The 23,077-nt window shown below is 38.6% G+C and overlaps 1 long non-coding RNA gene across 1 annotated transcript in view; it reads right to left on the bottom strand.

Moving 5' to 3' along the window:
* Window positions 1-4,230, bottom strand: part of LOC131914410 (uncharacterized) — a 31,659-nt gene extending 27,429 nt beyond the window's left edge. The window contains exon 1 of the long non-coding RNA XR_009380125.1: window positions 4,046-4,230. This is a non-coding gene — a long non-coding RNA (uncharacterized LOC131914410). The remainder of the gene's footprint in view (window positions 1-4,045) is intronic.
* Between the last annotated feature and the right edge of the window lie 18,847 nt (window positions 4,231-23,077).

Raw genomic sequence — 23,077 nt, 5'->3', positions numbered from 1 at the left:
ATGTGCTTTTTGTTTCATTTTAGCATTTTTAAATTATGTCTCATTCTGGATGCAGATATCTTATACCACTTGTTGGAAAGATGTGCTGCTTCTAAAAAAGGTAGGGAAAAATGGCCTAGGCTGTATTTGCCACTTAAGCATATACTCCAACATTTGTTCTCATGATTATTGAGTTTTCTGATGGCTATGGGTTGAATCTTGTCCTTAGAGCCAGAAGCTCTGAGCATCTAGAGCCCAGTACCTCAGAATTAACACTATTTGCAAATGAGGTCTTTGTCAAGGTTTTTTTGTTTTGTTTTGTTTTGTTTTTTTGAGACAGGGTTTCTCTGTGTAGCTTTGCACCTTTCCTGGAACTCACGCTGTAGCCTAGGCTGGGCTTGAACTCACAGAGATCCGCCTGCCTCTGCCTCCCGAGTGCTGGGATCAAAGGCGAGTGCCACCACCACCCAGCCAAATGGGGTCTTTGTCAAGTTAAAATAACATAATTCAGGTGGGCCCCAACACAATATTATTAGAATACTTAAAAGAGAAGATCAACTTGTAGATATGATGATATGCAAGGAGAATACCACACAAATGCAAAGAGAGTAACAAATGTTAAAAAAAAAAAAAAGGTAATACTAACACTCCAGCTCAGACTTTTAGCCCCAGAATTGTGACATAATAAATGAGTTGTTTGAGTCAAATGTACATACGATTCTGTTTTAGAAGCCTGGTGGCATACCTCTAATCCCAACACTTGGGAAGCTGAGGCAGGAGGATCTCTGTGAGTTTGAAGCCAACTTGTTCTACATGGTAAATTCATAGTGAGACCTTGTTTCAAAAACAAAAACTAAACCCACAAAACAATGTCCCCAAACAAAAAACAAAGAACCTGTACCTTTTTTCTATGGGCTTCTGTTTAGTTACCATCCTTTACTGTGTAGTATAAACTCCTACAGATGTCTAAGAGACTAACCAGTCTCAAATCCTTACATTTTAAAAATGACTTTTTTATTAATTCTTTGAGAATTCGTACAATGGTTTTGGTCATATTCATCCCCTCAACTTTTCTCCCATATCCCTCCAACCTTCACCTGCCTACCCACCCTGGTGTCACCCCCACCACCTCCGCTCCCACCACCAAGCCGGCCATGGTGTGTACTAGATCTAACAGATGTTCAGTCATTTAAGAAAGGTGACTCCCCTGCTTCCCAGAAGCTAACAAATGCCAATACCTCCTCAGACAGCGGTGGGATTCCAGGCCCTACCTCCTGGCTCCCATGCTGGGATTTTGTCTGGCCTGAGTTTGCACAAGTCTTGTACAAGTTGTCACAATCACTTTGAGTTTATTTGTGCAACTGCCCTGTTGTGTTGAGGAATTTTGTTTTCTTGAAGAAGTGGCAGAAAGATTCAAATCCTTACCTGTTTAAAAACCATCATCCAATGCCCTTTAAGAAATTTATAAAAAAGTTTATGTTCATCACTAAGCATTTACTGAATGGAAGGAGCTGGTTTTTAATGTGACTTTTGTAGTGATATGTGATGACTTGTATAGTAGCATGTGATGGTTTCCAACCATCCTCTTTTTCCTTTTGCATCTGCTCCTTTTTTTTTTTTTCTGGTTGAAATATGTTGTTTACCAAAATGACTCAGTTGCTGGGGTGTTTTATGTTGTCACAGGGTTTCTGAAACATGTTCACACTTTTACTCTGGTTTATTTGGAATTTTTCAAATACTGAACAACCGGAGTTTAATGAAGTTCAAATCTTTTATCAGTGAGCAAAACATTTGTTAATAGAAATACCTAAGTGGGGGAAGGGGCTAGGCCCTCCCTCAACTTGGTATGCTAGACTTTGTTGACTACTCAAGGGAGGCCTCACATGCTCTGAGGAGTGAATAGAGGATGGGATGGGGGTGAGAGGTGAGGTGGGTAGGAGAAAGGGAGGTAGGGGGAACTGGGAATGGTATGTAAAATGAAAAATATGTTTAAATAAAAAGTATTAAAAAAAAGAAGTTTAAAGTTTTTCATAGACCCAAATCAATATTCCTAGACTGAGCTAAAATAATATAATAAATTTGTTTTACTTCAGACTGTATCTGTGATAATATAGTTATGGACAGATGGAACACAAAATTTTTATTGAACTTATTACTTTTATAAAACAATCTGAAATTTGGAACCAAAATCAAATCTGTCTTTCTCTCTCCTTTTCTCCCTCCCTCCCTCTCTCTCTTTTCCCCTCCTTCCCTTCATCACTCCTTCCCTCTACCCCTTTCTTCCCTCTCCTTCTTTCCTAGCAAATCTGCTTTCTATTGCTGTTTATCAGCTTGTGCTCCTGTATTCACAGCAGACCCTATAAACTAAATTCATTTTGAAAGCAAAATTCTACATAGATAGCATGAACTCCCAGCTCCTCTGTTACTTCTTTCTGTGGAGGAGGAAAGGGCTGCTTTCCGTTTACCAGCTCTCTTCCCACTCCAGACACTGGTTTTCTGGCTCTGGTAACATTTACTGCTAACATCTCATCCACTTTGTTCAGTTGAGATACTGACTATAGGCAGGAGCGGGCTTTAAACCCGCCTGACTTGTAACCCTTATTTGAATTATTTTTACCTACAGAAACTAGTACACATCTTCCTTTAACATAATCCTCCCATACACTTGTGGTTTTTAGAATGCATATAAACTCTTCCATTTGTCATTTAAGTGAAAACTGAGTGGTTTTACCAAATGACGTTTTTTAGGTTTATGTAGTTTAATGACCCAATAATTAGTGGTACTAGTAAGAAAGCCAAATATGCAAATGCCAGCATCCTATTTTTAACTGTATGGACTCCCTCCTCAACTTGGTTTCTGTATATTCACTGGCTTTTCATCTACTGGTGACTCATTTTCTTAGGCAACAGAAATCCTTAAGCCAAGATTGCACAGGGAAACACTTCATAGGAAAAGCCTCTCAGAAGACATGGGTAAGACCCTGAATCTAAGAGCTGACAGTTTCTTCTCAAAATCCATTCCTATGTGGCATTTTCTAAATTAAGGGCCTTTGGTTCATTAGTAAGGTAGACTGAACTGGTAAATGCTGTGTCCTGTTCAGCTTGGTGCCAGAAACTTGACTAGGGTGAAATGGGAACAAAGAAAGGACAGGTATTGTAGAAACACATGCAGAGAAGCTGCAGTCTGGTAGGTGAGCTGACTGTGGAGGAGAGCACCTATTGGTGAAATTATTAAGGCCACTCCATGTAGTTAAAAGGGAGGTTTATTTAGTGGTATAACTTACAAATGAAGGGATAGGTAAGTTGCAAGGTGTAGGGAAGACAGCACAGTCCGGCGGTGTTCTCTGGAGAACTCTGCTCAGTCTACCTCTAGCGTCCAGGGTCTAGGAACCAAGAGAGCTGCCTATCTGGATCTCAGGTCTTCAGGGTCCTGTCTCTGCCCCACCTTGTAGGCGTGACAGTTACCAAAGCCTCAAAGGGGGTGGCACTTCCAGGTCAAAGCTGGAACAGCTACCCGCTACACCTCCCCCTTTTGTCTAAATAAGAAGGTTCTATCCTAATACAAGACTATATACAATAGGAATGATTATCAAATATTGTCCAGGAGTAATAAGGGATAATGACCTAGATAAGATGGAACTATAACCAACTCGAACAATATCAAACAAGAGACACATACTAAAATCCAGAGAAGTCTGGAGCATAGGTAAATGGCATGTTACAAAGATCATTCCAAAAGGTGTCCTATCCTAAAGAACCTAAATCTAATACTTAATAAGTTCTATCTAAGATATTATATATATATATATATATATATACTAAGTTGTAACTATAACTGCTAGTCTTCAATCTCATCAAAGACCTGAGAAAGAATATATTGATACCTGAGAAATTGAAGATGGATGCAAGCAACTTTCAGGAGTCTTACAAGAATAGACAGAGACAGCTGGCAGCCTGGACAGTCACCTAATGTTTCTCAGCATTGTTGGTGCATTCAAATTGGCTACAGGCCTAGAGTATTGGACAGACCATTTTCAGAAGCAGGAATTCTGAGAGACCATCTTACCCTGTCTCGGCAGAGTTCAGAAGTCACTTTTCCTTGTGTCCCGCTTGTCCAGAAGGACAGCACTCATACTATCAGCAGTCGAGGCAAGGGCAGTTCTTTGCCCAATAGGCCATTTTGTGCCAAGAAGACAAACTTCCAAATGGAAATGTCTTAGAAGCCCAACATTCTCTCGGGATCAAATTGGTGCTGCCAGGAGCAATTGTGTCTCACGTCAATAGAATTCTAAGTTATTTAAATGCCATATTCTCTAGGTCTATGAAGTGTTTGAAGATTACCTGTCCATCCGACCTATTTGTAAATCTGGATAACCTAACTAACGTAACTATAGAGATGACAAGCATAGGTGACTATAAATCTATAAGTCTTATCTACCGAAATAACCTAAGGACTAAGGCTTCATGTAAACAAGGTAAACAGTCTATAAGCAAGTGTATGGTAAAGAACGATGACTTCAAAATTGTGACAAATACACAAGATATTTATAACAGAGGTAGGAATGTATAGTGCAAAATGCAATATGACAATAATCTTAAATATATATCAATATACAGAATATCCTAAATAGTAGAACATACATAAAGTATGACAGATATAAATTTACATTTGTATTAATATAAAAATATTTCAAATAAGAATGGAAAAATATGTACATTATAACAAATATAGTTCTGTATTTGTATCAATATACAAATTATCTTAAACACGAATATAAAAATAGTTTACATTTGTATCAACATATAAGAATCCATAACAGTGCAAATTACAGTGCAAATTATCTAAGGTTGCTATTTTACTACATTTGTTTACTAGTATATACAATAATCTACCATAATATTTTATACCTATCCATTCCATTTCTTCTTTTCTTTTTTTTGAGACACTTTTTCTTTTCTTAAGGAGAATACTGAGTTTAATATTTTCTTCCACCCCCAACCCTATAACCATCATCCATAACCCTGAGAAATATGAAACCTTAGGGAGAAGGGGCATCATTTTCTTAGAATTGCTTCCTGCTGTATCGGGGGTGATGGTATCTCTGTTGGGTACTGTGAGAAAGCTCAGATAGTTAAAGCTCAGTTAGACTAACTGTAGGTTCTGCAGCAAGTCTTAGAGTAATGGGTAAGATTGTCTGAAATTCTGGTAAGAAGTGTAGTATGATGATGATTACCAACCAGGGCATCATTCTGGATTGGGGAGAGTTGTTGTCATTGGGGCCCCATCTTCCTTCTGGAGACTTCAGAGATTGCTATTGGAAAAACTTATTTGTTATCAAAATGGAAAGTTTGGACTTAAAGATGACATAACATGTAAGAAAGAATTCCGAGAGATCAAGAGTAAGCATGGAGAGAATTAGAATCTTGAAGACAATGGTTCCTTTTTATTGGTTTCCTTCTGTCCCACACCAGAGGGCTCTTCTGATATGGGACTGAAGAATCTCTCAACCTTTTCTTTTATCAATATGCTTGGGTTTAGAGAAGGAGTGAGCCAATTCCATCTCCAAAGCCAGCTTGGTTTATAATTGAATTGGAACCACAACTATTCTAGATTGATAGAGATATAGATGTTAGACAGTGAGATTTTACCCTGTGTAGATTGGTACTAATAGATTCTTTCTTTCTGCTGTAAACATCCGGATATCCAAGGCCTTATGATTTCTGGAAGATGGATATTTCCATTACCTTGGAAAGACAAAAACAGAACCCTACCCCATCCTTTGATTGTTAAATTTTTCTTACAACTTATAGAGATGTCATACTGGTGGATGAGCTTTTACTTCTCCTCATCAAGGGGTTTCTCCTGTTCTAATCAAATTTTTATTAATTTTGTTGATATCCATAGCTTTTCTTCTCCTGCAGAAACAAAAGCAAAACCCCTTCCCCAACGTAGAACATATCCAGGTTTCCATTTTGAGGTCAGCACATCCTTGAAATAAACTGGTTGGTTTAGCTCAGGAGTTTTGTCTGTCGTCCAATGTCTCCCCACAGCTGTTGTTCCTTTCTCATCAGCACTGAGAAAATTCAAGGTTAATAAAGCATTATGCAATCTGTTTCTAGGAGTCATTGTTACCTGTTGCTGTTTATTTACCATATCCTTTAAAGTTCGATTGGATTTTTCTATGACTGCTTGGCCTGTAGGTTTGTGTGGTATACCTGTAACATGCTTTATATTGTAATAAGCAAAGAACTGTCTCATTTTATTGGAGACATATGCTGGGGCATTGTCTGTCTTAATTTGTACAGGTATTCCCATGATGGCCATAACTTCTAATAGGTGTATAATCACAGAATCAGCCTTTTCAGAACTCATAGGAGTTGCCCACTGAAATCCTGAATAGGTGTCAATGGTATGGTGTACATACTTTAATCTTCCAAATTCTGCAAAATAAAACACATCCATCTGCCAAATTTCATTTCTTTGTATACCTTTTGGCTTGCTCCCTGCAGGTAATAGAGTTTGGTTATAGACGGAACAAGTAGGACATTTTTTTCACAATATCCTTAGCTTGTTCCCAAGTGATGGAGAAATCCTTCTTCAAACCTTTGCTATGTAACCCAGAGACTCAGTGTATTCTTTATGAAGGAGGAGGAGTTAGCAGGCATTGGTCAGAGACCTCTGTATGGGAGTAGTCTCAGGTTGTAGTCATCCTGAAGGAGAAAGTTGTGATTGCTAGGTTTTACACACAGTGTCAACAACCCCACTCTAATCAGAGGAAGGCTTTGCCCATTCCTTGAGCCTGACCCAGGGACCAATTTGCCATCTCATAGGTCTGAGACACTGATGTCTTTGACATGTCCATTTCCATGTCTGTAACAGACATTTGTTTGGAACTTCATCCACTCCCCACTGGTAACACGAAGAAAGAAGACAAGGGCATCAGTGACAGGGGCACAAATGGCAGAGGTTGCAGCTGTAGAGGAGGAGACATCATCTGTGAACCCAGCAGCAGTGATGACGATAAGGAGCTAAATTGCTCCAGATAGTGGCCAGGGCCAAATCAGGGGATAAAAGAGTACCAGACACATTAGAGGCAACAGAATTAAGTGGTGAGAGAAGAAGAAGATGGAGGCTACAAAGAGCTAGGGGAGAAGTTCAAGCCCTGGTCACTAGAAGGGTTCCAAGAACTCTAAGCTCCAGCAGCTGTGGATCCTAACACCTTATGCCCCAAAGCTATAGAATTAACCACTGTCAAAGGCTGAGGATACTAACCTCCTAGGCCTGAGAGCTGTTGCATTTGTTACTGTAGGGCTAAGGGTTATACAAGAGCCTGCTATTGCTTCTTGCAATCTGCTGCTGCCATGGCTACTACCAGAAGCCAAGGATTATAAAACCTGCCAAGATCTGGGGTCACTGACTGCTAAGGCTCAGAACGCTAAGACTCCAATCTAAGTACATGTTATGGTATAAACAATCAATCAAAACAAGGCACTGGCCAGCCAGGATGGGACAGACTTGTGGGTCCTGGCTGATGATCAGACACAGAAGTGTCTCTAGATGGTGATACCCAACTGCAAAGGTGATGCCAACTCATTCCCTCTCTGATCTAGAACCAAAGCCAGACCCTAACCATATGATTGATGCAGATTTCTGAATGAATCCTTGGCACCAAGCTTTTAAACATTAGAAATCAAGGTAAAATTTGTTTCCATGATGGACACACGTGTATATTTATGAAGAAGGGGAAAACTAAGAGGTGCCCAGAACAAAAAACCAGTGACGGGCACCTCAGAGACGATTTCTCTCTATGCTGTTGTCTTCTGAATTTTGACATTCTGACAAACTTCGGTATTCACCAAAACAGCATCACATGCTGATGCTGAGGTTCTGTTGTGAAATTAGAGGTAAAGTAGATCTGTACCTGGGGACTTTGATTAACAAATAAATTGATAAGGGGTATATGCTGGTTTCTTCTGAGCAGGCTCCCTCATCTCCATTCCTGGCACTTACTCATGTACTCTCCAGGTCCCCTCCCTGTCTGTGAGACACACTCCTCACTTTTATGTAATATAATTATCTCATGAGACTATTTTGTAATTTCCAGGGAAATATTTTTTTCATAATATTTATACACTGGGCTTTAGTCCTTAAGTTTTCCAAACATAATGACAAATTGGTATTTTGTGTGACCAGACTTCTATCGCTGAAAGCAAACCCATAGAGTGGCCTGTTAACTAATGTTACACTTTAAATAAAATGGAAACTCATGCAAATCAGAAAGCATAGTTGTAAATTGAGGCAGAATTTAAAAGAAATCCATGGTCATGTAGATGGTTGAGATGATTCTGTGCAATTTGTTAATATTTTCTCTGAAAAATATGGAAGACACATGTAAGTTAATTTTTAAGTTTTCTAAACAGAGGAAACTATTTACATAGTGTAGCTGAAAGTTTTCCTGGTCCCACAGCCACTCAGACTGAAGTAAACACACCCAGGCTTATATTATTTTTAAACTATAGCCATGGTAGGCTTCTTGCTAACTAGCTCTTATATCTTAAATTAACCCATTTCTATAAATCTAAACTTTGGCATGTGGCTTGTGACCAGTATGTTTGCATCTTGCTTCTCATGGCGACAGCTAGCAGCATCTCCTCTGCTGTCTGACTTTCTCTCTCATCTGTTTGGATTTCCTGCCTGCCTCTAAGCTGCCTTGCCATAAGCCAAACGGCTTTATTTGTCAACCAATCAGAGTAACACATCTTCACAGCATACAGAAAGACTTCCACAGCACTTCCTCTTTTCTTTTTTTCAAAAAGAAATGTTTTAAACTTTCACAAAGTAAAATTACATATAATAAAACAATTATCAAGCAAGAATCACAGTTACAATATCTAGTCCACTTATATTTGGCAAATTCAAAGAAAATATTTTATTTATCCTATATTTGTGAATCCAAGGTTTCATATCTAACTTATCACTTATCATAACCAAGGAAAACTATAATTATAACTATCTAGTCTTCAACTACATCAAAGACCTCAGAAGGATATAATATTAGCTAAGTAAACAGGAAGAGCACTGTAAGCAACTTCCAAAAAGCTAGAATGACAGAGACAGCTGTCTGCCTGGACAATCATCCAAAGTTCCTCTATAATGTTGGGACATCCATCTTCAGCCCACAGGCCTAGAATCTCTCAGTTGCTTCTTCGAATGTCTGGCAGTTTCTTCTGCGAAGCAGGAACCTAAAGGACCATCTCACTTTGCAAAGTTCAGTGGTCATCTTCCTGTGGGTCCTACATGTCCAGTCAATACAACATTTTGTCTAGCATTCCAGGCAAGAACAGTTTCTTGCTCAAATGGCTATTTTTGTCAAGAAGAAGATAAACTCCATATGGAGAGTCTTCAATGCCCGTCTGTCTTTCTCTTTGAAGTAAATCAGTGCTGCCAGGAGCAGACATGTCTCATTGTTCAGAAAGTCTAGGTTTTTACAACATTTTAAATGCTATAGTCTGTAGGTCTTTGATGTGTTTGAAGATTACCTACCTAATTGAAATATATCTATGTATACCTAGAAAACTTACCTTACATGACTATAAGTTTGGCTAACATAGAAGACTAATTATTAATCTGTATTTCTTAATTATCCATAGCAATTTCAAGTGAACTGCAAAAACATAATACCTTAAACAAGAGTAGAAATATATATACAGTATGACAAAATTAACTTTAAATTTATATCAATAAACTAAAATCTATAGCAATGTAAAACATTTTAAACAAGTTGCTCTTTAAAAGTAGATTCAATAATCTACCCTTTTATCCTATCATATCTATATCCTATATTTCCATATCAACATAGTTTCTAGTAATATAGCAAATTCCTAGGGAAAGTGTGCTTACTGTTAAGATAGTTTATGCACATTTCTCACAGAGATAATCTCTTATAATCTGTGGGAAGGGGCTGAGGTTACACCTTCCTCAGATGCAACTGATTTTTCTGAACTGTTTTTAGTGTCTCATTAAAAAAAACATTGCAACAGACAAGGTTACCTCTTCTTAGAAAGGACATTTCTTAAGTGTGAGGCATTCAGAGAGTCAGTATACAGGTACATTGCAATAATATCTCTTTTTAAAAATTATGTTCACTCTTTTTCCTTTCTGCTCCTTCCTTCCATCTGTCCTCTCTCTCTCCCCCTCTCTCCTTCTCCCCCCTCTCTCTCTCTTTCTCTCTCTCTCTCTCCTAATAAAGCTCTAAAAAGGTAAAAAAAAAATGTTCATTTATTTGCTTATTTTTGGTCAAGCAAAGTTGAATAAAAATTAAGACTTTATGTTCTTGTCTAACTCCAGCTTTAATTCTTTCAGAACTTCCCCCTGGGGAATTAAATATGCGTCACAGATATACAGCCACTGGGTATTAGCTAGATGATTTTTTTTCTGATATGGGCTGACATATATCTCCACAAATTCTTATGTTGATATCTTAATCATGAGGACTGTATTTGGAAATAGGGCCTTTAAAGACTCAGTGAGGTTGCTCAAGGTCATAAAAAGGAACCCCTCCTGTGATAGGATTAGTGTCCTCAAAACAATAAGGAAAAGCACCAGAAACTGCTGTATGCACATTTGAGGATGAAAGACCATGTGAAGAAGAAAAATTCAGAAAATGACTGTTTCACAGTAGGAATGCACGTCTCACACTTTGGTGCTCTCTCTCTCTCTCTCTCTCTCTCTCTCTCTCTCTCTCTCTCTGTGTATCTGTTTGTATCTATGGATGTGTCTATAGATACTTATAGTATAGACCTGCTGCAAGGGTACAATGAACAGAATGCCATTGGACTAAATCAAGCACAGTAGAAAATGATGCAGTTAAGAGTCTTGATGAACAGAGACACGAACCCATTGTCATAGAGCATGGCATCTTGTTTTGGGGTGAGGAAGCTTTTTGTAAGCAAAAGGATCATGCTCTAAAATAAAGAGTAAAAATGTGATAGTAAATGCACAAACTTGCTGCCCAGTTATTTACTGTCATTATCAATTATTCTTTTCTGTACACAACTATATTAACTGCATTTAATACAATTATCAGTCCTGCACATGAATAATGTATCTTGCTCTGTGATGTTATTATTGCTACAGTGTTACCAGGCAATTCGACCTTTCCAGCTCCATTACAGTCTCATGGGATCAGCATCATGCATGGAGTCTGCCACTATGTAGTGTTATGTGGCATATGACTGTATTTAATATCTGTTGAGAAAATAAGTAATAATTACTTATTGGCTTTCAAAACTAGTAAAGTACAAATGTTTACGTGAGTAACTTTATAGATTGAATAAGAGGTTTTGTTGAGCATATGTAGAATTATCTATTTAATAATGAAAATGATTTATAATTTTAAAACAAGATAGCCATTTGATTATTTGAAAAATACCTTTTGGTAAGTAAGAACTGTCCCAAAGCAGGCATTTAAACAACATTTCATGCTGCTATGTCTCTAAATCTGCCAATAATTAAAAGGAAGTTATAATTCCTTACCATGAAAAGGCCCATCAGGAAAAATCCTGAATATTTTTCTAATTAAGAAAGTAGATCAAAAATACATACTTGATTTCACTGCATAGTACAGCAGAGAGACCTTACTTTGAAAAATCTGCAGCTGCCACTAGTTCACACACATGGGCTTGGTCTTCTTGTGGGCTTGAGATGTACAAGCAATTTGGACTGTTTGTTCACACATGGTTTAAAGAGCTACAAGGACACAGAACGCACTGGATCCAGACCACAGGTATTTGGTAATCACTTAAAACAGACTTACCAATGGGTATTTCTCAATTTCTTTTTGTTTTTCCAGAGCAACTATTTGCCTCTATGTGCTCAATAACATTTAATTTTGCTTACTAATTTGTCCTTTTGGGGAGATCACAATGTTAGCCACCGTGAAGAATTACAAAGAAAATCAGACTTCCAAATTTCATATTGAAGACACGCACACATTTTCAGAAAACCTTCCACAAACTCCACTGAATGAATGTGGAAGAACAGAAAAGGTCCGAAAAAGAGTAACTGACGAAGGGAATATATCAATAAAATCTGGGGAGTAGGACCTGGGTATAAGGTAGTGGACTGCTCATAATGTATTCTTGTAAGACTTTAGGACAAGTATGGATTTATTCTTTAACTGTAAATCTACAACTTGAATACGATATTAGGGTATTGGGACACCAACCCAGTCACATAACCTTTGACCTACAGTCTGTCCTGCCTATAGAATGTGCTGATAAGGTTGACACAGAGATTGTGGGAGTGGCCAACCAATGACTGGTCCAGACTGAGACCCATGTCATGAGAGTGAGACCACCCCTGACACTGCCTGGAGTGTCAAGATCCAGAGGCTGAATGTCCCAGAGACCTAGGATAGAACCAAACATGACTGAAGAAAAAAAATGTCATTGTAATGATGCCTAACAATATTCTGCTATACTCAGATATTGATGCCTAGCTCAATAGTTATCAGAGAGGCTTCATCTAGCAACTGGTGGAAATAGATGCAAAGATCCAAAGTCAAACATTAGGCAAGATCAGGGAATCCTGCATTGTGTTTCAGAAATATATGTTTCAGAAATGTTTCAGTGTCATTATTTGATTATGAATCATATTCCATGTTTATTAAATCTGAACATCTGGGTTCAGTATCCCTGAATACTTTGGTAATCATGTGGTAAACACTGAATTCTGGTTTCTAGTAAACATCGATCTTTCCAGCCACTTGGACTAGTATTACCTAGAGGAATTCCTCCGTGTAACAATAAGATCTTCTAAATCTCACTGCCTTCACAATGCACTTTCTGACTCTCAAACATACTGTTTTCTTTACTCTCAAGTTGCTTAATTTTACATTTCCTTTAAAAAAAAAGGAGGTATGTAGGTCACTTTGGTCATGTGACATCCCTGCGAACCTCCATATGGAGCAGAGGATTTGAATTTTTGAAATTCACACACAAATTTTACACCAGATTTTCATAAATTCATGCCTATACTCATTGACTTACATATTATGTTAAATGTGAAAATAGCAAAAGGCACTATTTATCCTTATTTCATTAGACTTATTATAGTTGTTCCTATTCTATTCCATTTTATCCTATATATTTCATTTAAAAACACTTGAAGAGATACACTCCAAAACCATCATGTAAAGCTGATGTGAGCAGGGCAGCCATTAGGGCTCCATTGCTCCCACTAAAGCAGGATGCAGGTTTCCTCAGTGTTTACTTCCTGGAAAAGTCCCTAGGATTGGAAATGGAAGAACATATTATTTTGAAATAGCTAAACTGTGAAGTGAAAAATATTGGATATTCAAGTACAATGGGATTATATAATTTACTTTGAGCTGAGTTTTGAGAGAAATAATTGCCTGGGCAAAAAATTTAAAAGTTTAAAGTACTTTAAATGGTTAATTAAAAGCTTATGTTCAGAAAACTCAGCTATTGCATGCATCTCTTAGAGTCTGTGTAGCTAGAGTTTTCCTGCCTGGCCCACAGTCAGGGCAAATCTCTCTCACCTGCCAGTCCCACAGCCGCTCAGACCCAACCAAGTAACACAGAGACTTATATTGGTTACAAACTGTATGGCCATGGCAGGCTTCTTGCTAACTATTCTTACAGCTTAAATTAATCCATTTCTATAAATCTATACCTTGCCACATGGCTCGTGGCTTACCAGGATCTTCACATGCTGTTTGTCATCGTGGCGGCTGGCAGTGTCTCTCTGACTCAGCCTTCCACTTCCCAGCTTTATTCTCCTCCTTATCCTGCCTATACTTCCTGTCTGGCCACTGGCCAACCAGTGATTTATTTATTGACCAATCAGCAACACATTTGCCATACAGAACATCCCACAGCAAGTCCATATATTTGTTATGTTCTTATAAAATTTATAGTCCCTTTCTGCTATGTATAGCTATACTTTGAGTCTATCCATTGTGGGTATAACAAGATGGTTGTCTTTTTTTTTTTTCAAGAACCTAGCACAACATTCTTCACATACTGAATGCTCTAAACTATAAGCAAGCAAGTAACTTACAGAAATGGCTCATATCGCATGGTGGTACTCGCCTATAATCTCAGCTACCAATAATGAGAGGTTGAAGCGGGAGAATTTCCAGTTCAAGATCCGAATAGATATTTGCCCAACTCAAATTTAAGAGGGAAAAGAGACATGAGCTACAGTTTTGTGCCTGCAAGAGGCCCTAGTTCAGTACCCAGTACTCTAACACAATCGCAAGCTGGTGACTCAATATCTTGGAAAGTCCATTGCCAGGATCAATACAACAAAATACCATATATATTAATAATTAAAATATATTATATCTTAAATCATTTAAACAGCCAGGCAGTAGTGGCACATACCTTTAATCCCAGCACTTAGGAGGCAGAGACAGGTAGATCTTTTTGTGTTCAAGTCCAGCCTGGTGTACAAAACGAATTCCAGGACATAGGACAGCCAGAGACACACAGAGAAACTCTGTTTTGACAAACCTCCCCCACAAAAAAATTAGTTAAAGCATAATACATTTTAAAGTATTTTTAACAAATAATTTGGGTACAAAGGAAATCGATGAGAAAGTCAGTTTCTATCATATGAAGGAGTTTACAACAGTGCTATTATAAACACCAGCACAAACATTTCTGTCTGTTTCTCACTAACGCCCACAGCCCTTTTCACCACATCCCATTCACTGTGGGATGATGTGTCCTTATCCTCCGGTTTGCCGCAGTTTCTAAGTCTGCTTTTTGAGACCTTGACATTTTGACACGTATTAGCTGCTTTGGAGACAATGTCCCAAGTTAGTTTTGCCTGGTGTTTTTGTTGTTTGTTTGTTTGTTTTTTCTCTCAATATTTGACTGGGTTTGTGAGCTTTGGGAGAAAATTACAAAAGAAAAATCTCTTTCTCACACACAGAGCAGGGACGATATCCAGAAAAATATTTATGATATTGGTCTTGATCACTTGGTTAGAGGAGTGTTTGCCTATGTACTCCTTTGCTATGTTACTAATTTCTCATTCTTTGTTCCCAGGAATTAAGCCAGCTAGTCCATTTCGCTAGAGGACATGGATGTTTAGCTCCACTCCTGAAGAAAATAGTCCATATTTACAGTATCTGGAGGTTTTCTGTAAGAAAAAAAATGTGTGTTTTATTTTTTCTATTTATTCCTATTTATTAATTGAAATAAAATTTGTATCAATGCAGTTCAATGTATTTTTTTATGCCTTGGCTTATAGTTCTATTGTTCATTTGGGTACTCAAACTACCTCATGTTTAGACTATTTGAATTGTTGATTTATCCCTATTCCTATTTGACAGATAACATCATTTTTAGTAGTTTTTTTGTATTATAAGACACTCTATACATATCTTGTGTTTTGACTGCCCCAGTCCTAGACTAGAAGCTGCTTTAATAAGATATTTTGAAAACATATTGAAAATAAAGAAAAGAAAACTTTAAGTAAAGAAAAAAGCAGAAATTGGCAAACCTAAAAGTTGAGATGAAATTTAAAAAATAGAAAAATTATTGGACTAAAGAGTGAAACTAAAATACAATTCTCTGGAAAAAAATCATCCATTTGTCTGTTGAAATTATTTATTGCACCCTGCCACACAGCCAGCCATGGAGTAAGAGTGAAAGTAAGATATACAGAAGTAAGAAAAGGTAATAAAAGCCCAGAGGCAAAAGGTAGACGGGCTAATTTAGGTTAAGAAAAGCTGGCAAGAGACAATACAAGCTATGGCCAGGCATTTACATGTAAGAATGACTCCTCTATTTGTGTGAATTATTTGGGAGCTGGGTTGCGGGGCCCCTCAAAATAGTAAAACAAAACAAACAAACAAACAAACAAAATGATAACAATAAGAAATGTTGATAAAAATGGATGATTAATGAACAATTTGTTGGAACTGTAATTCAGGAAATTAAATCAAACAATTCACTAACATTTAAAAAAAAAGAAAGGGAATCTTTTCTCAAGTGTGTGTTCAGGTGCATGAGTGTGTGTGTGTGTGTGCACGCGTGCACACATACATTCATGCACATATTCACATGCTTTTCACATTAGTTTTTTTTAAAAAAAACACATTTCTTTTTTTGAGATTAGAACACATCATTTCTCATGTGGTCTTCATTTATCATGGTCTTTTATTCCTTGTTCTCCCTCTCTGTTCTTGATCCAGCTGGGATCTCCCGCTCCCCCAAGCTCTCTTTCCCTCGACCCTCGCCCTTCATTACCCCCACTCACATCCATGTTGTTCACGTAGATCTCCTCCATTTCTCTGTCATTGGGCGATCCCTGTGTCTTTCTTAGGGTCCTGTTTTCTAGGTAGCCTCTCTGGAGTTGTGAGTAGCAGTCTAGTCAGTTACATCTAGTATCCTCCTATGAGTGAGTACATACCATATTTGTCTTTCTGAGTCTGGGTTACCTCACTCAGGATGATTTTTTCTAGATCTATCCATTTGCCTGCAAACCTCATGATGTCATTGTTTTTCTCTGCTGAGTAGTATTCCATTGTGTATATGTATCACATTTTATTTATCCATTCTTCAGTTGAAGGGCATCTAGGTTGTTTCCAGGTTCTGGCTATTACAAACAATGCTGAAGAAGCAAAATGCTAGAGAGGCCCATGGAAATCCACAAAGATACCCCCACAATAGACTACTGGCAATGGTCGAGAGACAGCCCAAACTGACCTACTCTGGTGATAGGATGGCCAAACACCCTAATTGTTGTGCTAGAAATCCCATCCAATGACTGAGGGAACCGGATGCAGAGATCCATGGCCAGGCCCCAGGTGGAGCTCCAGGAGTCTAATTGGCAAGAAAGAGGAGGGTTTGTATGAGCGAGAACTGTTGAGACCAAGATTGGAAAAGGCACAGGGACAAGTAGCCAAACGAATGGAAACACATGAACTATGAACCAATAGCTGAGGAGCCCCCAACTGGATCAGGCCCTCTGGATAAGTGAGACCGTTGATTAGCTTGATATGTTTGGGAGGCATCCAGGCAGTGGGACTGGGTCTTGTACTCAGTACATGAGCTGGCTGTTTGAAACCTGGGGCTTATACAGGGACACTTGGCTCAGCCTGGGAGGAGGGAACTGGACCTGCCTGGACTGAATCTACCAGGTTGATCTCAGTCCGCGGGGGAGGCTTTGCCCTGGAGGAGGTGGGAACGGGGGTGGGCTGGGGGAAAGGTGGGGGGAGGGGGGGGCGGGAGGGGAGAGAACAAGGGAATCTGTGGCTGATATGTAAAATTAAATTAAATTATAAAATAAAAAAAAGAACACATCATTTCTCACTTCCATTTCTCCCTTCAGCCTTTTGCATTGCCCCTTCTTCCAGTCTTTGACTTTTTTTTTTTTTTTTTTTTTGGTTTTTTTCGAGACAGGGTTTTTCTGTGTAGCTTTGCGCCTTTCCTGGGACTCACTTGGTAGTCCAGGCTGGCCTCGAACTCACAGAGATCCGCCTGGCTCTGCCTCCCGAGAGCTGGAATTAAAGACGTGCGCCACCACCGCCCGGCCAGTCTTTCACTTTTGAGACAGTATATCGATGATTTGGCTAGGCTGCTGGTGAGCAAATCTCAGAGACTCCCCTGTCTCTGCCTCCCTAGCACTGAGCTTACAGTCATGCTTTTCTGTGTCTGACTTTACACATGGGTGATGATTCTCTAGCTTATGCTATCCACACTTCACCAACTAAGCCATCTTTGTAGCCAGCCCTTTCCATTGTTTTTACATGGGGTCTAACTTCATATTTAGTGGCTGTGATTGTTTGAAAGAAAATGACCTCCATAGGGAGTGGCACTATTAGAAGTGGCTTTGTTGGAGTAGGTGTGGCCTTGTTGGAGGAAGTGTGTCACCATGGGAGTGGACTTTGAGCTCTCTTATGCTCAAGCTACATCCAGTGAGACAGACCACTTCCTGTTGCCTGCAAGTCAAGATGAAGGAATCTCAGCTCCATCTCCAGCACCATGTCTGCCTGCATGCCATCATGTCACACCATGATGATAATGGAATAAACCTCTGAAAAATGTAAACCATCCCAATTAAATGTCTTTCCTTTATAAGAATTGCCACTGTCATTGTCTCTTCACAGCAGTAGAAACCCTACCTAAGACAGTGCCTATACATAACAATTCATCATTCTTTCCTGTATTGATGGCTATTCAGATTGCTTTAAGGATTTTGCTTCTGCAAGTAAATGCTTTATTAAACATACTTACATGCAGGTCCTTGGAGACCGTAGATACTGAGTCTACAAGCCTCAGAAGTAACTCAAGGAGATGAGAGATAGAAAATTCTTTCAGGAAATAGCTACAATGTACAACTCAGTCCAAAAATAGTTGTTCTTAGTTTCCAAAACTTATGCATCTAAAAGAGTTGACACAAATGAATCTGATCACCATTATCTAAACCTTCTAATATACATTTCAAGTTCAAGAATGCAACTGCCATGCTTCCTCTGAGCTACTCTTTCAGGAAGTCATTTTTTTTCTACTGAGAAACATTAAATATCATATTTCCCAAGAAGCAGAATATCAGTCATGCACATCGTTCTCAAATAATTTTAGTCCATTAAATTCAAATCAAGAACACAAAAACTTCAGGATACTTTTTAGTCTGAGAGAAGCATATTTTAAAATGGAACTAGTAAGACATGTTATAAACCTGTGGTCATTAGTCATTCAACTACCTGACTAGTATTACAAAATTACCCTCTTCTATTATTACTATTTGTAATTGATTTCCCATTGCAATTCCAAGACACCATACATTTTACTATGCTATTAATATTCACATTGATAATGGAAAGCTTACCTATTCTGTTAATAGAATATTGTGTGACTTTTAAGATTGTCCTATTTCATTTGGTAATTTACAATAGTTGTTGGGGTTTGTATTTATGCACGTATGTATATGCTTGGTATGTATGTATGGTATGTATGTATGTACTTGTGTGTTTATTATAGTCCGGGCCTGTAGAGGAGAATATGCTGTGTTGTTGTTCATTTAAAAATCATCTCTGCTGCAGCAGTACTTACATATTGTTTTACTGGAATATGCAATCTCAGTATAATCTCTTTGCCTAAGTAAAAGTGGACAAAGAGTGTGGTGTAAGTGCCTTATTGATGTGGGGGAAATGATGGCATTTGACCTATGCCTTACATGTATGCTGCCTAGGGTTCCCTGGGATCTGGGTTGATAGCCCTTGCCGGTAGGGGATGGCCTTCCAGAATTTGTAGCAGATGATGCTGATGTCCCTTGCTTCTGAAGGATAAGCCATCTTTCCTCTAAGGAATCAGTTTCCCTTTAGTTCCTCTCAGACATACTGTACACTCTATGTAGTTTTGCAGTCAGTTTGGGTCACTGGAAGCCCTCTGGCTCTCCTGCTAGAACACATACACCATTCAGGAAGTGAAGGAGGTCCAGGAATGCCTACAGACTCCCTCCTCATCTGACTAAGCTGGTCACTTCTCCTTGATAGTTTGGGACGTGTTGGGACTTGGCTGCCTGCACAGTGGCTTTTTGAAAGTTAGACTGGGTATCTGCGCATGCATTCCTGCTCTCTGTTTCAGTTATTTAACATATCCAGAGATGGGAAATCAGATGGCACACTGTATCACTTCTGGGTATCTATTCCCTCTCCTCATTCAGGATAAATCAGTTTGTAATGATCAAGAACACATACAAGAAAAAGGATACAACACAGATAGCATTTTTATTGTGATGCATCACATTTCCACAAATAATATAAAAGGATATGACCACTCAATGCTCTTTTACTTCCTTTCTATCAGAAAAATAAACCCAGGCCAGGGATATAGCTCAATGGTAGAGGACTTGTCTAGAATCCATAAGGCCATGAATTCAATTCCAGTACTGAAAAAAGAAACACTGAATGAGTGGTTGAAGATAGATTCACAAATCTGTTATGAAGACATTGCAACAGTGAAAAGGAAATAGTAACTCCACTACCTCTTCATATTCATATACTTCTGGGACTCAGTGAAAATGAACAGTGGTGCCCACGTTACTCATTAATTGCTAAAGCTAGGCAACCTTGATTTTTATTAATCATTAAAGTAGTTAATTATAGTCATCAGTGGAAATCTCACTCTTTGTATTAAATGTATTCAATATAAAGACAAAACTAACCAAATTTGAACTCACACAAGGCCAAACATTTGGATGAATAAAGTCACTTCACCAGCCAGAAGTTTCAAAAGATCTAAACTGTCAACACTGTGTAAAAAACCAGATGACTGAATTTTGTAAGATTTATTTAAAGACTTTTGCATAATACACCCTCAAAATTTGCCCAGGCCCCCAGAACTAAATATTGAAATCCTTCATGGAAGAATTCTCTTAAAAATGGGCTCCGTACAAATGAAAACCTTCTAGTCTATGACTTGCACTCCCAAATCATTGCGTTTACTCACATCTTGCAGCATTTAGACAAGAATGTGGCTGGTGCCTCACATAAAGGTGAGGCGCCAACTGAATGGTGAAGAGTCTGGGGTCTGCCACTGAACTGTGCCACCACAACAGAACCCCACATCCAGCTCTGGAAAGCCTTATCACCTATTGCTTAGTGTGTCTTCTGACTACTTTGCTAGTTTCAAGGCAAAGTGGTATAAAATGTAGCAAGAAAGCAAAAGCAACTCATAGATAAAAGTGTCTGAAAAATGATCATTTAGATGAGCTTTGTTTTCTTTGTTTTGGTGCTAATAATCACTCTTCACCAGCCATATGTGTTGGGGTAACATTTCATAAGCTATATATGCTGGTACAAAGTTCATATAAACAATCAATTTCCACTAACTATGCATGTTATTATAACCAAAAGACATGAGTGGGAACGTTAGGAAGTTGAACCATTTTCACTTATTTTATTCTGAAAATGTATAAAAATCCCAGGAGAAAATATATTGAGAGGGAAATAAAGACATGAAGAAGCCAGGAAAAATCAGGGAATTGCTAGAATAACCACTAACTTATGAAGTCATGATTGCAACCACCTTTAGACCATATTGAAATATTCAAAATGGAGTGTTTAAAGATTCTAAAGCTATGAGGTATTGATGTCATAACATATTGTACTCTGCAAAAATTACATGCAATGGTCTAGGGTGTGTTCTTAAAATTTCTACATATGTGACCAGAAAATAAGCTTGACTCTAAAGACTTATTTTTAGAATGGAAGAAATGTTAGGCCAAGCAAGCATGAGGTCTATAAACATGCAGATAAGTTTTGGTAACACTTTCACCATGGGGTCAGCAGCTACAGTAGGCATTCACATATCTTATGCCTCAACCCTTGTCTTCTTGCTCATGCTAATTCATTGAACGTGTGTTTTGAGATACAAATGGTACTCATCATTTTGAGGGCTGTCTGCCATCTGATTATCTACACTCTATAAGGCAGCTGCTTCATCATTAATTGAACAATTCTTTCTGTAAACTTAATCATTTAGATTCTCTTGATCTCCCTTTCTCATCTAAAATGAAGTTGGATGGCATTACCTCTGAGATTCTCACAGTTTCAATTCTTACAGCGTGTATATGGCAATCCACAAACAGAAAGAAAAATCTCCCCAAAACTCAGTCTGCTAATGATGAGAATGAGAGATGATGGACAGTGTAAGACCAAGAGCCTCCTTCTTGTAAATTATGTACCACCCAGGTCATGAAAGGGTAGATAATACAGACAATAGGTTCCAATCATGTAGAGACTGTACCAGAAGGCCCCAAAGCAGGATGTTGGTACCTTTAACGTAGGTTAAAAGACAGAAAGGTTGGATCTATTAAGACAATATTGCTCCTTGCCTAATTTATATTCCTAGACCACAAATTAAATCCCTCCAGTTGATAAACTTAGAAATTAAAATAGGTTTACAGGGTTCTGATTTCATGTCAGAGATGTATCCAGTTAAGCATCTCCTGCATCCCACAACAATGAAAACCCAGGCAAACCCAAACACAATAAAATGACTTTCATTCAGTAGAGAAGAAGAGCTTCAGGGAAGACAACTTACCCAGAACACAGAGAGTGATAAGTAGCTGCAGAGAGAAAGGTGTATGCCACAAAATGTCTTGTAAGTTTAAGGGAAGATTAAAGCAGTGATTTTTTTAAATTAATTAATTAATTAATTAATTAAATTTTCCCAGCCTGATCACAGTTCCTCCTCCAACCTCCCCTCTCCCTGCCACCCACTCCTTGTTGCTCTTCAGAAAAGTGCAGTCCTTCCATGTGTATCAGTCAGCCATAGCATATCAAGTTGCAGTAAGACTAGGTGCCACCTGTCCTATTAAGGTTGGATGAGGCATTCCTGATTTAGGCAACCCAGATCTACAAATATGGTATGTATTCACTTATAGGTGAATATTAGTTGAAAAATAAAGGATTATCATGCTACAGTCCCCAGACCCAAAGAAGCTAAGTAACCAGGAAGGCTCAAGAGGGGACACATGAATCTCACTGTGGAGGTGGAAATAGAATAGACATTACAAGGGGATGGGGGAGAGGTATGAGCTAGGGGGTGGGCATGAGAACAGGAAGGGTCAGGTAGGGGAAGGATGGAGGGAGAGTACTGGGAAAGACAACTGAAATCAGAGGCACCTCTGAGATGAGCTAGAAACTTAGTGCAATGAAAACTCCCAGGAATCTATGAGGGTGACCCTAGCTATGACTCCTAGCAATAGGAGAGGTAGAGCCTGAACCAACCATCTTCTGTGGCCAAGCAAGACTTCCAGTGGAGGGATAGGGACTCCAAACCAGCCACATAATCTCTGACCTACAATTTTCGCTGCCTGCAAAGATATGCTGGGACAAAAGTAGTGATTTTTAAAAATGTTGGACACTTGAAGTGGGGTACGAGAGCAAGGAAAGTAACATAACCAGGGCAGTTACATTAATTTCAGATGAAGTGGACTTTAGAGTAAGAAAATTGAGGATAAAGAAGACATGAAACTTAAAATCAAAGTGGCTTTCTCAGAGAAGCTACACAATTCTAAATGTAAATACACTTAAAATGCAGCCCTGGGGAT

Source organism: Peromyscus eremicus, chromosome 7 (assembly GCF_949786415.1).
Source record: "Peromyscus eremicus chromosome 7, PerEre_H2_v1, whole genome shotgun sequence".
Lineage (NCBI taxonomy): Eukaryota > Metazoa > Chordata > Mammalia > Rodentia > Cricetidae > Peromyscus > Peromyscus eremicus.
The sequence above is the reverse complement of the archived record's forward strand: the minus strand, read 5'-3'. Positions and strand labels throughout refer to the sequence as shown.